The following is a 16,348-nucleotide window of genomic DNA, read 5'->3' on the forward strand; positions in this document are numbered from 1 at the left end:
CTGTTTTCAAATCTGAGTATGTAAAATTAAGGATGAGAAGCATGTTGTTTTGATTTTAGCAGTTCAGAAAGGAAAAAAAAATCAGTTATTGACGAAGTTTTATATTTCTCTCTCTGCATAAAGCAGAGTGGTTCATATTACAACATGACTACTCCAAAGTTTCAGAGACTAAGAGCAGCAGTGAGGAAAAAGTGCATGCAGACCCTACTGGGGCTATAGTAGTTGTTGTTGTATTTATTAGAAACTAGGCCAGAAATTGTCCGTGATCAAAGCAGTTGTTAGTAGAAGCCATTACCTTAAGCTCTGGTTGAGAGAGAAGAGCTGGAAAGCCTTGAAATAGACACAGGGCCAACGCGATTTAAAGGAAGCTTTGGTGGGATGAGGAAGGACCAAAGTCTAATGGTAGCAGTGCTCTCTGCTAAACAGCGAAGTTTGTGGCTTTCCACTTCAGATGATTAAAATGATTTGAGCGTCAGCTTTCAGACTGACACACTTCTGAAACGTTGGTCAGAATTCTTGTGAAAAATGCAGATAATGAGCCCCCGGTCCTCATGATGAATACCGCTCATGAAATACTTTGAGAATTATTGAGAGCACGTACTTCTGAAAGGAAGCTGCCTGTCGTCTCCTTTCAGACCTGGAGTCTTTTGTTGTGACTGATGGAGATACCATTTGGCTACTTCTGCAAGAAACTTTGAATGGTTTCTGGCCGGAATGAATTGACTCAATCAAGAAATATACCCATTGCCAACAACCCCTCCTTCATTTTTTTCCATCATGTTTTATTTAAGATTTCCAAACTTTCGCTCTCGTAACATTTGTGAAAGGGAAAATTCAAAACCTCTTAACACTTTAGTGTTTTCCTTGCAACCTTTAAGACCTTTTCTCTCTTTCTACCCTTCATCTCCGTTCATTCCAACCTATGCCAGTGTGCTGCTGTCTTCTGGGAATGAAAACTGAACCAGATTTAGCTAGCAAAAGTGGCTTTCTCTCTATTAGAAGAGACACCACAGTAGCAGCCTGAATTTTACATACTTTTTGTGCTACTACGTCAGGTTGTGAAACCTCCTCCAGATTGCTGTCTGGTGGCACCTGGAGGGCTGCTCTGGCATGCCTGCTTTCACCAGCTCTTGGCCTTCCCTTCACGGGCTTTGCCTGTGCTCTCCCTGTAATAATTTTCAAAGCTTGCTATTGTATTTTCTTACAGTGTTTTTGTCCTCTCTGTTTTTTCTATTATCTCCATTCTCACTAATACTGTCAGAACCTCTTATTTTACCATTACGTGATGTGATTAGCATGTTGTTTACAGCACGGTCTGCCATTTTATTAATGAAGATGCTAAATGAGATTAAACCAATTTATAAACCTCCTTAAGCTCATAGAGAGCTAAATAAACTCAAATACTCACTGCTTACCTTTCTGGTTTTTAAAGATGGCTTTAAATGGCTTTCAAGCCATATAAGCCAGCTTGAAGTCACCGTTTATGGAAGATTAACAAGACACATCACTGACCCTCCTGCAAACCTGTGAAACAGGCCCTGCTATTTCATGAGGACAACCTGGCTGGGGACTACAGGTGTTACTTCCATTTTTAAAGCATTTTAAATGAGATGATTGTATCATCAATTTTGTCTAAGCAGTTGATATTTTTTCAGGTCTATCAGCCTCCTTGCTGCACCTTATTTGGAACACGCATTTTATCTTCTGATCTGCTGCCTTGCAATAAAAATCAAAGCACTCAAGCATTTCCTTTGTGAGGTTATTCGTGAGAAGTATCTAAAAAGTACGCTGAGGGGTAAATGTTCTCCAGAATACTCTTCAGTAATTCCTGACTTTAATTTAGAAAATAGGCACCCATGTGACTACAGGTCCAGACCGCAGGCTGTAAAATCTGCTTGATGCAAGAATGAGGGAAAAGGAAGATTTTAAGCAGCCCCAAATATATAGCCTTATATATTTTTTTGTCTGATCTTAACTTTTTCCAGTACATATTCAAATACCTTTGAACAAGTGTATCTTACTTTTTCTAGACAGCAGTCTTGAAATGCATTAATATCTTTTGTTGTATCATCATGCTTGAACTATTTTCTTATTGTGCATATCCTATACACTCAAGTTTGTTAAAACCTTCTCAAAGACTTACCTACAGTTTTCTGACTGAAAAATAAAGAGCATTGTAATAGTAGTAATAAAAATATAACATGTACCACTTTATAGTTTTATAGCGTTCTACAGAAATTAAAGCACCATTGTACCCTGTGCTATTAGTATTAATTGCACCACCTCATCGTGATAATGTGGTAAGAGAGAACTTCCTCAGCGTCACACAGCAGTGTGGTTAGGTTGTCAGACTGGAAGGTATTGGGCATTCCCGGCCTTTAGTTTGGTACTTTCCCAAAACATTTAATACGTCTGACAATGGTTTGGCTGTTAGTGATTATTCTGCCAGCTGATGCACTGGAGAGGTTGTTTCTCCTCCTTGTAAATAAGTTGGATTTTTTTTCCTCATAACTTTATCAGAGAAGATGCTGCATATTAGTTTTTCTTTTGAGGAGGTGTGACTTATGTGTTAATACTCATTTTTGGACATTCCACTATATTCTGTTGCCCAAAATTTTCTCTGGAGTCAGTCAGAATATTCATCAAACTGTGAGGTTATCTATTTGCTGAAGGTACTTTCAGGCCACAGTTTTAACAAATTGCTAGTTATTCTGTGTGCCCCAGTTTTTGTGGAAACATCAGAGCGGACCTGATTTTCAGAAAGCATTGGGGACAGGAGAACAGACCACATTAAAGTTTCAAGTACCCTGAAATTACCAGCTGTTAAATCTTGGCCATTACTGCATTCCGTTCCTCAGATTGTACTCTGTACTTTGCATATCATCTACCATAAAAATAACGAGCATTTTGTCTTGCTGTGTATTTGCTGTAGAAAGCATCTAATTTAATTTTCAACTGATGTAGAATTCCTGTGCTTTACTGGATTTATAATGGCAATTTCAACAGTGTTAAAAATATGTAAATACCAATTTTAAATCCTTCCCTCAATTGATTTTATCTTGCCTATTTATCATATAATCAAGTGTTTTTCATTTTGTTTTCATAATTTGCTTGGTATTCCTGTGGAGAAACTGGAGTTATGATGGTCCCCGTATGTTTCCCCTTATGTTCATTTGTTCGTATCAACCTTTTTTTCCTTAGGAAATCAAAGTACTTTCACTGATCTCCTAAAGATACGTTGCTCTCCTATATACTCTGCTTTCTGCACAGTGGCTATTTGTTTGGGGTTTTTTTTCCTTTTGAAATTTATTTAATGCAGGTATAATTCTTTCTTTGACTTTCATCCTTGGAGATGTGGCTTCTTGTTTAATTTCTAATGAAATTAAACATGCATGTCACAAAACTTGCGCTCAGTAAAAAACAAAGATCTGTTTTGTGTCTCAAGTTATATCGTAGTATTTCAGTGAAGGGCTTGGAGAACTGTTCTTCATTTCTTAATGGAACTGTAAGCAAACCCATGTTACACGGGGTTTTTTTACTGTCCATGATTTTGTTCATTTTGAAAGATGATATCTCAGTTTTCCATGTGAAGTTTCTATGTTCCTTCTCCAGATAACCTAAGAAAAATATGTTGTTTATTTTAAAAGATTTCAAAGTCTGGGCAAGCTATGATAAGGAGAGACAAATCCGTTTGCATGACTATATTATACTACAGGCCTGTATATTCTTTTCTTCATCAGAAATGGGATTATGGCACGAGTATACAGGATTTCTTATCCATATAATTTGATGGCAGGAAATATTAAAATAAACTATAAACTCAATTTGCAGCTTGTCTTAGGGAGGAAATTGGGCTATGACTGGGTAAAATACAGATTGCAGACTAGCAGCTAAAAAACGTGGATTTGCAGAAATAGAACGATTACATAAGGTTCTCTGTCATTTTCTTTCAGTAACATTGAATATAATTACCTTACCATTTATCTTAGTAAATGTTAGGTTCCTGAGCAAAGCTCCATAAACACAAATTTTTTTTATCCCTTAAAAAAACTGAAGAGACTTCAACTAACTATAATCTTGGTGAAGCTCCTACGCCTTAATTCATGCAATCAAATTAACTATGGAATTGAAGTCCAGAGAAAACAGTTATTACTTTGTGGAAAATTCACTTCTACAAACAGAATTAGTATTTTGTTAATTTTTTAGAACAATGAGGGCCTAATTTTTAAAGGTGCTGAACCTCTTCTAATTAGTTTGTGAGTGAATTAATTGCTTACGGAAGCTATTCTATTGAGATACAAGGAAATTACAAAACGGGCTTTGCTGCTGCGAGCCCCATCCCTGTGCCTCAGGCCCGTCGGCAGCAGACCCGTTTTCCTTGTGCTCATTTTAGGCCTGTTCTCCTTCTGTAGGAAAAGTCAAAGTGGGGCCCTGGTGGTACTGACTCCTGAGGCTGCTCTTCCCAGGCGTGCTGCCTGGTACCTGAAGCCACGCGGCTTCTATTTTTTTTTATTTTTTTTTTTCCCCCCACATCTGCCTGATGCCCAGGTTTCAACAACAGAAGTTCCACAGAAAAGTAACTTTTTTTTTTTAAAAAGGAAGAAACAAACAAACCTCAGAATTTGTATTATTTTTGTATTGTTTCTTCACCCAACTATTGCTTGGAATTGCCAGTAGTGCAATGATTTTTTTTTTCTGGTGCCTGTGAGGGACCGCTGAGGTTGAGCGCAGGCTTGGGAGGGCTGGGGGACCACGTAGCACTTGCCAGCGCTCAGCAGGGCAGGAGCCCCCGGCCCCAGCCACCCTGCTTCCTTCCCCCCCAACGCCTCCCCTCGGCCATGCTTGCTCAAGATGGGAGAGAAAGCAACTTCTCTGTGGAAAAGGGAGCCTGGGGATTTTTTAACCCTCTTAGTGAAAGAGAAGCAAAGACCAAGAGAAGACAGGATGGAGGCAAGGATTGCTTGAAAGGAGTGCAGCTGGGGCAAAAGGAGCACACCGCTGGAAACTGTACGGGTGCAAATCCAAGAGGTGTAAATTTGTGCGTTGGTCCTGGCTTGTACCAAAATGGGCCCCTTCACCCGAGTGGTAAATAGTATCTCATTCTTCTGGCTGAGAAGTTCAAAGTCGTTGATTTGTTTTCTAAAAGTCAAATGCTTGCATTGCTTTTTTGCCCCATTAAAACCATGCTGAGATTGCTAGTTCATGTCAACTTTGAAAGTTTGGCTTCCATAGTGGTTTTGTTCAGAAGTTTTACAAGTACGTTCTTCAGTGCCTAAAGATTTGCCTGACTTACGATCCCTGAGCACCTCTTGCATCTGGAACCCCCAAACACACAGGGACTTGGATGTGAGGGTAGGGCTTAATTTCTGATGTCTACAACGCACTACGCAATCGACTGTGAAATAGTACAGATGTACCGTGCTTTTTAATAGAGTTAAAAACATAGTATGTTTAGGGAATTTTAAGCCTTCAGTTTGGAGCTGATACACTGCAAGCTGTTTGGCTTCCATTGCCCTGCTCGTAGGAACATTTTCTCCTGAGTATTATTTATACTTAAAACAGGCAATAAGTAGCAGTATCAATAGGAAGAGCTTGCAATGCAGAGAGAGGACTGCTACTGGCTGGAAAAAAGCATAGGGTACAGGCAGAGAAAGGTTGTCTGTGGTCTGGTTTTAAAGCTGTACAACTTATTTTGCTTTATGTAAGTGATGCCAGTGCTGCAGTTCCATCCCAATGCATGGGGCAGGGTAAGGGTAACACAAGGCATTCATATAAAAAAGAGCTGACACAGGGTTTTGATGCAGATTTCTACTTACCTGTGTGTGAACCAGTTACACAAGAACTACAAAGCGCTCTCTTCTTTTTTTTTTTATTTTAGTAAGTGGTAGTTGCAGACACTATGATTTGAGGTAGGGCGAGGTTCCTTTCTGCTTGTATTTAGGATAATACTTGCATTTACAAAACACAGTATATGGTTGAATCTTCACGTTGTTTCTCTTGGCAGATTTTTTCAGTAAAATCATGCTATATTTCAATGTAGATGCTATCCTTATTGCAATCTGTACAGTATTTTCTCATGTTGTTCCTGTCTGGATTATAGGTAGGTAGGTCTTAGAAGAACATATGAAGTTTGAGATCCTATTGCTGCAGGTATAAATAAAGAGACATTTCCATACCTTGACTATTCAGGAACTTCTTTTTTTTTTTTTTTTTTGCAATAAACCTTTTCACTTGCTCTGAAGTAGCAACTCAGTCATGATTTGGTTATGGATTATGGGATATCTAATATGTATGTACATTTCCTTGTTTAAGAAACAACTTGATTTTCAGTTTCACCTTCATTTGCATTTAATTTCCAGAATTTCTTACTCCAGTCACCAAACTGGCATTTTGCATGTAAAGAGGAGAAATTATCTCTTGAAAGTATTCTTGTTTATTAGAATTTTATCTGCCTGGAAATATGCATGGTTTTATCTTTTCCTCTTTTAGCTTCTATTACTTTGTCTCTTTGCTTTGACTTCAGCATGTTTAACTACAATGAGTATGAATAATTACAGCTGGTGATTTTATAGATGGTATTTTATGCCTATAATGTGTATATAGGCATATTTCGAGATATAATGCATTGTATTACAAATGATAGATATAGGCTTTAAAACCAACATATTCTGAATGGTGGTGTTCAGATGAAATTCCAAATGTTTAAATACTTTGCTTCTACAAAATAAACAGCATTAATTAGGAATTACTCTTGCATTACTTCTTCATTCCATTGTTTGGGGTTTGCCAGCTCACTTGATTTTCTTGTTTGAGTCACGTGAATTAGGAAGGCTTACTCGATGTAGGCAAGCCTACTACTCCTTCCTCTCCATGGTATGTGTGGTTATCATTTACTTTTTCTATTTTTTGACAGAATAGTGAGAAAGTACTTGGGAAATAAGCTCACACAGTGACTAAATTGCAATTTATTACTACATAGTTGCATAGGCCATCTGATGGTTAAACAGAAATACAATACATGATTTCTCTAACCAACATATTTTCTTACTCTGCCAAAATTTGCAAGTATTCACAAACACTGTGTCAGTGAAGAGGATGCTAAGAAACAGGCACTAAGGAATTTAATAAGCTTTAATGTAATGAATCAAATAGGATTCTTGAATGATATAATGAGCAGCTCCTCCAGAGAAAAGGGATATAATCCATTTAATAGGAATATGTAATATTTTACTTGGTTCTTACGGATAGTTTACAAACTAAAATGCATTTTGTCATAAAATTGCATGTAAGACAGTCGGTATGGAAACCCAAACCATGTGTTTTGTTATACAACAAAACAAAATGTATTATATTTATGAATATTGACACATTAAAAATTATACACAAGTTATACACAATTATACATTGCTTTCCTTGAATAGTACCTGTTCTACATGTCACAATCCAGGGTTTCCTCTTTATCATTGTTATTAAAAGAAAGTGCAAGATTTTCTCAAAGCAGTAGGGGATGAGATTTAAGTAATTTCTAAAAAAGCTTTTTTTGTTTGCAAATATGCTTTGTCTCAAAATTATAAGTATTTTATGAATACTGAAGTGTTGGATTGATTCATTTCTTTCACTGATTTCATTTTAACAGAAGAAAAGGAATATGTGGATCTACAATAACAAGTACGAAAAAAATATATAGGTAGCAAATAAATTCAACTAAAGGCATGTTTGGAAGGCATATTGTATTATGCATGATTCTGTCTTGCAAGAACTAGCTAAAACCAGGCCCACCAGCTTCACACAAACAAAGACATTTCAATTTCTGACTCCACATAGCTTAAATAGCCTCCTGATTAGCAAGGTACTTAGGCATGTAAGTAGTCTCAGTGAGTATCCCCAGCAAAGCTAAATATATTTGCCAAATCACTTACCTAAGGGTGTCTCCTGAATTTTTTGAATTGTTGCATTGTTTACCCTGCTCCAGTTTCTACCAAGAGTGACTCAACAACAGTTAAGCAGCTGCTCGAGTAGGACACCTCTCTATCATACCAAACCCTGTACTTGGCCAATTTTTCATTGTTCCTTTTAACTCCAGTCTCTAGGTGCAGGGTGGGGATGGGGGTTGTAGGTTGGGCTTTTTTTTTTTTTTTCAATCCACCCATTCCTTATCTGGTATCTAGCTTGTAATGTTTGGCCAGGGAAAATCTTTTTGCAATAAACTTGTACAGTCCTTAGCAAAATGGGATCCCGTTCAACAACTAATCACTGCAACAGGAGAAGTGTAGTTCCCTGTTTGAACCTATAGTTATGAGACCTGTTTCAAAAAATAAATAGGTATGAATAGAATACCTGAGCAAATGTGACCATCTCAGTTTCACAGACATAAATAGTATCTTTCTCCATCCTTGGAGGTTTTTTTCTACAAATCGGACTGTTTGGCTTAAGACTATAATGAGATGTTGTTAAGACTTTTCTGTAGTTAAAAGAGTGGTTCTCTGATATTCCTGATCCTGATTTGTAGAAATACTACCGTTACAGAAAATAATGTATGTGCCATTGTCTTTGAAAAAATTCAGGCAGATCTATACACAAGCAGTAGCAGTATTCTTTGTTTATTACGCTTTGATTTAGAGTTTTCCTTTTGCCAAAATGTACAAACATTAGTGCTCTAAACACCTCTGCTAGATGTCTGTCTTTAATTTTTTTTTTTTAAATAATGACTGGGTGAGGTCTTCAGTTGAAGTGGTGTATGACTTTACATCAACATACTGTCTGTAATAATGTATTAAACTGCATTTTTAAATGTGGAGGTCCTAAAGCTAGGATGGTAGATCTGATCTCTGAACAACAGTGAGCAATGCCATGTTGTTGGAGGGGTGGGGGAGGAATAAAATGCTTATTGGGATGTGGAAAAGGACATACAGCCTGCATGGCAAATGCAGTAATGCTTCCAGCATCAGTAAGGCTTCAAACTAAGCAGCATGCTCAATATCAAAAATGCATCCTTTTCCCTGTGCCAACTGGATAAAGTCCATAGCAGCTTCAATGAGCAGGGACCGGCATAACGTGCCCTAAAAGGAGAGCTGGAAGGAACTGGGATTGCTAGGGTAGAAAAAGACCGAGGAGAAACACTGCAGTAGCTATGCGTAAGGGTGAGAACTGGCAAAGAGAGAGGACAAAAAAAAAATCTCCATATCTATGGTAGATTTCACAAGAAGATAAAGGCCTAAAATGCAGCAAAAGAAACCATGTTTAAGCATTAGAAAGAACTAATGGCGAGGAGAGTAGAGCAATGGAGTAGCCTGGGAAGCTGAGATGTCTTCATCACAGGTCATTAAGAACAGGTTAGACCAATGCATTAGGAGTGAGATAGGTGTTGATCATCCTGCCTTAGAGGAGGAGGGTGGACACAGATGGCCTCTTGACCTCTTTGAGTCTCGTGATCTTGTTGTTTCTTTTTTTCTGGATTCAGGGTATATATTTAACCAACCCAGCTGTATTTAAACTAAGAGGGAATGTGATCGTTTTCTATATAGAAATTAAATTCCTCCTCATACTTTGGCACTCTCTGATGTAAAAAATGGACACCTTTGTCTCAGCTCAGTCCTTCATAGGACTTTTTTTCCCTTTGGTAAGTGTAAGGCTGAGACTGTGGATAGAGGAGTATACAAAGGACAATTGGTTTTGGAAGCCTGCATCCCAGCAAGCACAGTATCTGTAACCATCTCATCAAATACACTTGAATTGTCTAACGCAGGATCTTTCTTAATTATAAGAGTCAAAATGGGGAGGGGAAAGCTTAGGCTGCAGCTTGTCTTCTGAGAGGGACTGCATAGAAAGGACTGAAAAAGGGGGGGGAGGGATAGCTTTATGCCACTTGTCTTCCAAACATTAGGGCTACAGTGGCTCTTGCAAAACACTTGTTGATTTAAACAGCGCAAGCAGAACTATTGGCAGAGCCCATTACCTTATCTGTCAGGTTGGAGTCACCAGACAATGGTGAGGTTGAGCTGGTTAAGTTATGTGTAGGTACACACATGGTAACAAACTGTGCTTTTCCAAACCATTCAGTGCATTTGCATCACCTTTCAAGCACCTATTCAAGCATGTATTATCTTACTGCAAATACAAGCCCTAAGTTAGTTTATCCATTTCTCTCTTAGTTCCTTGGGTTTTTTTTATGAAACAGCTTTACTGTTTAATATTTGGTTTTGCAATCATTATGATAATTATTACAAATGTATTTGAAAACTTAAAAGTGGAATGGCTGGAGTGGGATGGTATGAGAAAAAAATATGAACATGTAACACAATTGTAGCCTCTTCCACCTTCAGCCTTCGCTAACCTTACTATTTCCTGATGAGTCATATTTAAAGGATATATATAACAGGCACATGTAGTAAAAACAAAAGCAAACTCTCTGTCTACAAAAAACAGAGTTGTGAGAATGTACTATGGTAGTACCACAACTTCAGAAATGTGAACTATCTGTCTGATATAGAGCTGTCTGATATAGAGCTATAGAGCTGTATGCAAAGAGGCTGGAGCTGAGACTTATTTTGGTGAGGTGCTAATTCTGATGCCCGGTGTTTATTTAAAAGTGAACACTGTTTCCTTTCCTTCCTGGTGCAAGAAAGGAGAAAGAAAACCATAGCATTGCTTGCTATATTGTAAGCAATGTGTCATCTTGATCCTACACACGGAGGAATCATGTAGTAATAGTATCCGCTACTGAAGCCCAAAAGTGGGGAAAGCCAGGTCAAGGCGACAGCCAGAGTCTGCAAATCCAAGGAGCTTGAGGAAGGAAAGGACAGATTTCCACAGCCAATCAGGGAAATATTCAACTCTTCTGGTTGCTCTGCACTCTCTGGCTCAGTCTTTAAGAATGGCTGTTCCCCATCCCTGATGCCTTCATCTGGTGAGTCAGATGAAGCTGATGCTAAGGTGCTTTCAGAGGGCATGCCATTAGGGTGAAATGGAGGTAGTCTCAGGGAATGGAAAACCTCTGTCCTACTACATAGTCCAAAAAGGTCAGGGACAATAATTTTTTCTAATATTTGTTAGATTAAAATAATTCCATAGAAAAACTTGGTTATTCAGAAGTTTAGGATTGGAAGTTGAACCACAAACATGAGCTTAAGAAGCTCTAATGAAAATGTAATTGTTTTAATAATAGAAGTAAATTAAATTAAAATAATAATTTTAAAAGGCAGCAAGCAGCTGAATGTCTGAATTTACAGAACTTGAACTTAAAACTCTTAACTCTATCCTGAAGTGAAGCTAGTCTCCTTGTATTTCCTTCTTCATACTTTCTGGACTTTATTTACTTCAGTTAAAGGTATGTAAGATCAAGCTTCTGTGCTATCTGTAAATCAAAAAGCTATCTATGGCCTCAAGTTTGGAAAGCCATTTAACTGGTTCTGTGACTAAATAACTGTCATCCTTCCATCTTGATTTCATCTCTTTCATAATGGCATTAAGAACTTCAACATAGAGAGGCAGATCTTATGTCTGCTGCATGAAATGTGCTACTTGTACAGACACGCTGAGTTTTTGCCGGTTAAAAACATGCTTTGCCACTACTCTGATTTTTTTTAATGTATCTTCTTATATCTTCTGTGCTCTAATTACATGAGCTAGTAAATTTACATGTGTACATAACTCTAGATTTACTTAGCAAGTGGACAATGGAGAACATAGATTGATCATCCTCAAGGTGTAATCAGCTTAATAGTGAATTTAGAAAGCACATTCAACATAAAAGATGTAGGGCCACTTAGGCTGAGGGTTGCACAATCATGATTTAGGAGGAAAGCATTCTAATGTACGTGGTCAGTGATGAGAAGTAATTGTTAAATATGAATTAATAAAGCTACCTTAGAATAATTTTTCGGAGGACATCCCAAAGAGAGCAGCACAAAGGGTGTGTCTTGGGGGGCTTGTTAAAGTGTACATCTCCACTTGCTAATGGTGGGATGGCTTTTAATTCTGCTCTTCCTCAGCAATGCTTTTTATTATCAAATTCTTGTGAAGGTACAAAAATGTTTGTATTCAAGCACAGGAAATGAAGTGAAGAAGACAGTGTTGCACAATTCTAAACAAAAGGTAAGTTAACATATTCAACAGTGTAATTACAAGGGGAAGAGAACATCACTCTTTAAACAGCAAAACCATAATGAAACACTTCTAGCTCTATTTCTTATATGTAGCTCAGTTATACCCTTTAATGTGTATGCTTGAGGGCTGTTTACATTTTTGGTTAAAGTCGGAGTATAGGGCTGAGTTGGGAGGAAATCAATAGGAGGGCTCAGTAGGAGGAATGGCAATGTCTTTTTTAATAGACTGCATGAATATCCAGAGTATGTCGTAGCATAACTATTGTTGAGCACATGCTGCAGGATAAGAATATGGGAGAGACTGAGAATAAAAGACTAGCAAAAATAAAGATAAAAGGGAAAATAAGGACAAAAGAAAAAAAAAAAAGACGGTTAAAGAGAAGAATGATTGGAGAAGTTGGGAGAGCAGTGTGAAATAAAACAGAGTAGTAGAAAGAATTTTGTTTTCCACAAAAAGTAGCACAGAGCCACAGAATTCCTGAGGTTGGAAGGGACCTCTGGAGGTCATCTGGTCCAACCCCCCTGCTCAAGCAGGGCCACCTCCAGCAGGCTGCCCAGGAGTGCCCAGCAGGCACTACCCCTTTTCTCAAGGTTGGAATTTGGTGCCACCTGCTCAGCAGTCCCATCACAGTGCACGAGAAGAACTTTAGGGGCAGATTCTGTTTGTCTGATCCAGCACTTCATGTGGTCACAATTGCTATACTTAGCTGAAGGAAAGTGGCAGAAGCAAGTGGGCTGGGTAAATGGAGGTGCAGGTCCAGCAAGGTAAGAATGCACGGTTTTTGGTATGATATGACAATACAAGAAAATATATACACTTCTGGTGCTAGTATAGTAGTTGTGCTTTAGCTCTACAGGTGTATTTCCCTCAGTTGAACATTATTTTGTCTTAGCATGAACCGCGACCAAAGTAGCATGAGTAAAAAAAGTCATTTATTCTAGTATAAAAATATTTGCACAAATATTGATTAAAATTCTAATTCTTACCCTATACATTTATAACTTTATTCAAAATATTTTATAAGGTGAAATTGATCTTGCTTCATTTCTTGTATTAAAAAAGTATGGAACTTTTCAAGGTTATCTGATTTTAAAGAATTAATATGAAACAAATTATTAAATTAATAAGACATCAACATAAAACAAGATGTTTGATTAGCCACTTCTTAATTTACAATTCTGTTGTTTGAGGTGCAAAAAATATTTTTTTATGTCTGAAGTTTTTCTAGGACAAAAACCACTCTTACTTTTAGTTTTAGCACATAAGCACTATATGCCTAGGATACATTCTTCACCACAAGCTCTTAATGAATCCGGTGTATCACTGTATCAAATGAAGATAAAGCCAAAGTGCCATTGAAGGATCTGAGCCAGATCCAAGACGTTTTGAAAGAATATAGTGCCATGTAAGTCAATGTGTTATTTTGAGAGGGCAGAACTTGGTAAAGGGCTAATGGAAGGAGGATAATCAGCCATAGTTTGGAGATGCGATGCGAGGTCACAGGATCACAGTAATTGTAGCAGCAATAGGGTATGTGTATCATGACAGGTCTGTGTGTGTATTGTGGAAAGGTGTTGGTGACCGGGGGAAGCGCTTGGTGGCTGGGAAAAGACAAATGTATCCACCTTCAAGGAGGGAGATCCAGGGAACTACAGGCCAGCCAGCCTGACCTCAGTCTGTGGGAGGATTAAGAAGTAAATCCTCCTGGATACTATGTCCAGGCATTTGAAAGACAAGAAAGAAGGTGACTGGGGACAGGCAGTAAGGGTTTACAAAGGGCAAGTTCTGCCTGACAAACCTGACTGCTTTTTATAACGAGATAACTGAGTCTGTGGAGAAGGGGAGAGCAGTGGATGTCATTTCCCTTGACTTTAGCAAAGCTTTTGACACAATCATCACCCATAGACCTCCTTTAACCACACTGGGGAGGTGTGAAATAGATAAATGGAAGATAAGTTGGTGTCATGGTTTATACCCCTTCAGCAACTAAGCACCATGCAGCCACTCACACACCCGCCCCCACCCCCTGTGGGATGGGGGAGAGAATTGGAAAAAAAAAGTAAACCCTGAGGGCTGAGATAAAGACAGTTTAATAGGACAGCAGAGGAAGAGAAAATAATAATAATAATAATAATAATAATAATAATAATAATAATAATATAATGCACAAAACAAGTGATGCACAATGCAATTGCTCACCACCCGCTGACCAATGCCCAGCCTGTCTGTGAGCAGCAATCGCTGTCCCCGGCCAACCCCCCCCCCAGTTTATATACTGAGCATGACGTCATATGGTATGGAATAGCTCTTTGGCCAGTTGAATGTGGAATAGCCTCCCAGCTTCTCATGCCCCTGGCAAAGCAGGGGAAGCTGAAAAGTCCTTGACTAGTGTAAGCACTGCTTAGCTAAAGCTTACAGTGTCAAGCTTAGTGACGCTTGACACTAAAACGTCAGTGTGTTGTCAGCATTATTCTCATCCTAAATACAAAACACAGCACTATACCAGCTACTAGGAAGAAAATTAGCTCTATCCCAGCTGAAACAGAACAGTTGGGCAGAAAATTGCCTGGACCATTGGGCTCAAGGGCTGTGAACAGCAGTAGCAGGTCCAGCTGATGGCCAGTATGGTTCAAGGGTGGATACTGAGGCTGATACTGTGTAACATCTTTGTCAGAGACCTCAGTGATGAGATGAAGCGCAGATGACAGCAAATTGGAAGGAGTGGTCAGTGCACTGAAGGGACCTCAGCAGGCTAGAGAAAGGGGCTGGCAGGAAGCTTATGAAGTTCAACAAATGCTGGTGCAGCATCCTGCATCTGGGACAGCATAGCCATCCACTTTACGAGCTGGGGGCCAAGTGGATAGAAAACAGCTTTGCAAAAAAGGATTTGGGGGTCCTGGTGAGCAACCGGTAATCAGCAGCGTGCCAAGGCCAAGGGCATCCTGAGCCATAATAGCAAGGGAATAGCCAGCAGGTTGAGAAAAGTGGTTATTCCCATCTGTGGAGTACTTGTGAGATCACATCTGGACTACTGTGTGCAGTTTTGAGCTACCCAGTACATGAAAAACATGGACATAAAAAAGCAAATCCAGAGGAGGGCTGCCACAATGGTGAGGAGGCTGGAGTACATGACGTACAAGAAGAGGCTGAGAAGGTCAGGCTGTTCAGTCTGAAAAAGAGAAGGCTGATGGGAACATTATTGTTCTCTTCGGCTACCTAATGGGGAGACAAGGAGAAGATGGAGCCTTCTTGGAGGTCCTCAGTGGCCTTTTCACTGTGAGAGGCAACTGGCACAAGCTGGAACAGACCTATTGGATAGCAGGGGGGCGAGGGCAGGAATCACAAATGCGGTCAAGCACTGGAATGGGTTGCCCGGAGAGGCTGTGGAATCTCCATCCTTGGAGACAGTAAGAGCTTGGCTGAATATGACCCTGGGAAATCTGGCATAACTTCAAAATTGGCCCTACTTGGAGCTGAGGGTTCAACCAGAAGACCTTGACAGGTCCTCCCCACCCTGAAGAGGATGAAGATGATATAGTAGGTTTAAATGTTTTTAACTTTCATTTTGTTTTCTTTGTGGGTTTGAGTTAGGTATATACTGTGTCAACAAAAATCTTATTGGTTTCATAAAGACCATATTTAAGCCCACTTGGGAAGGTTAATAAGTGGGGACTCAATTCCCCATAAAGGTGGGCAGAGTGATTCTACAGGGTAAATGCAGCTGCTTATTAAAAAGGCTTTGTGCACCAACAGCTGCATTACATACAGCCCTGGTGTCAGCAGGTGCACATAAACCCTTCTTTGCTACGTGTTAAAGCTGCAGATAGAGCTTTATGAGACAGCAGCCATACCTGAGTGGCCCACCAAGTTCATAAGCATTGAACAATTTGTTCATAACCTTTCACCTTATAGAAGAATAACTTTAACTTACTTGAAAATCAGTTAGAAAGACACCTGCAAATGCTAGTTTTACTCACAGTACCCAGTATACCATTTTTTAAAGAAATACGTTATGTAGGAAAAGTAAGTAAGAAAAAAGAACATTGACAATATATGGTTATACTGATCAGGAAAACACAGTTGTGTTCAGATTCTGATTTTTTTTTCCTGTTGATTTAGGGAAAAAAAAAAGTTGTGAGAGGAAATTTAACCAAACTTCACTGAAAATTCAAAATAATTAAAACCTTCTCTCCGTGTTAAATTTCACACCAGGAAAGGTTTGCAGATCGCAGTGAATAATCAA

This window comes from Ciconia boyciana, chromosome 2 (genome assembly GCF_034638445.1).
Source record: "Ciconia boyciana chromosome 2, ASM3463844v1, whole genome shotgun sequence".
Taxonomy (NCBI): Eukaryota; Metazoa; Chordata; class Aves; order Ciconiiformes; family Ciconiidae; genus Ciconia; species Ciconia boyciana.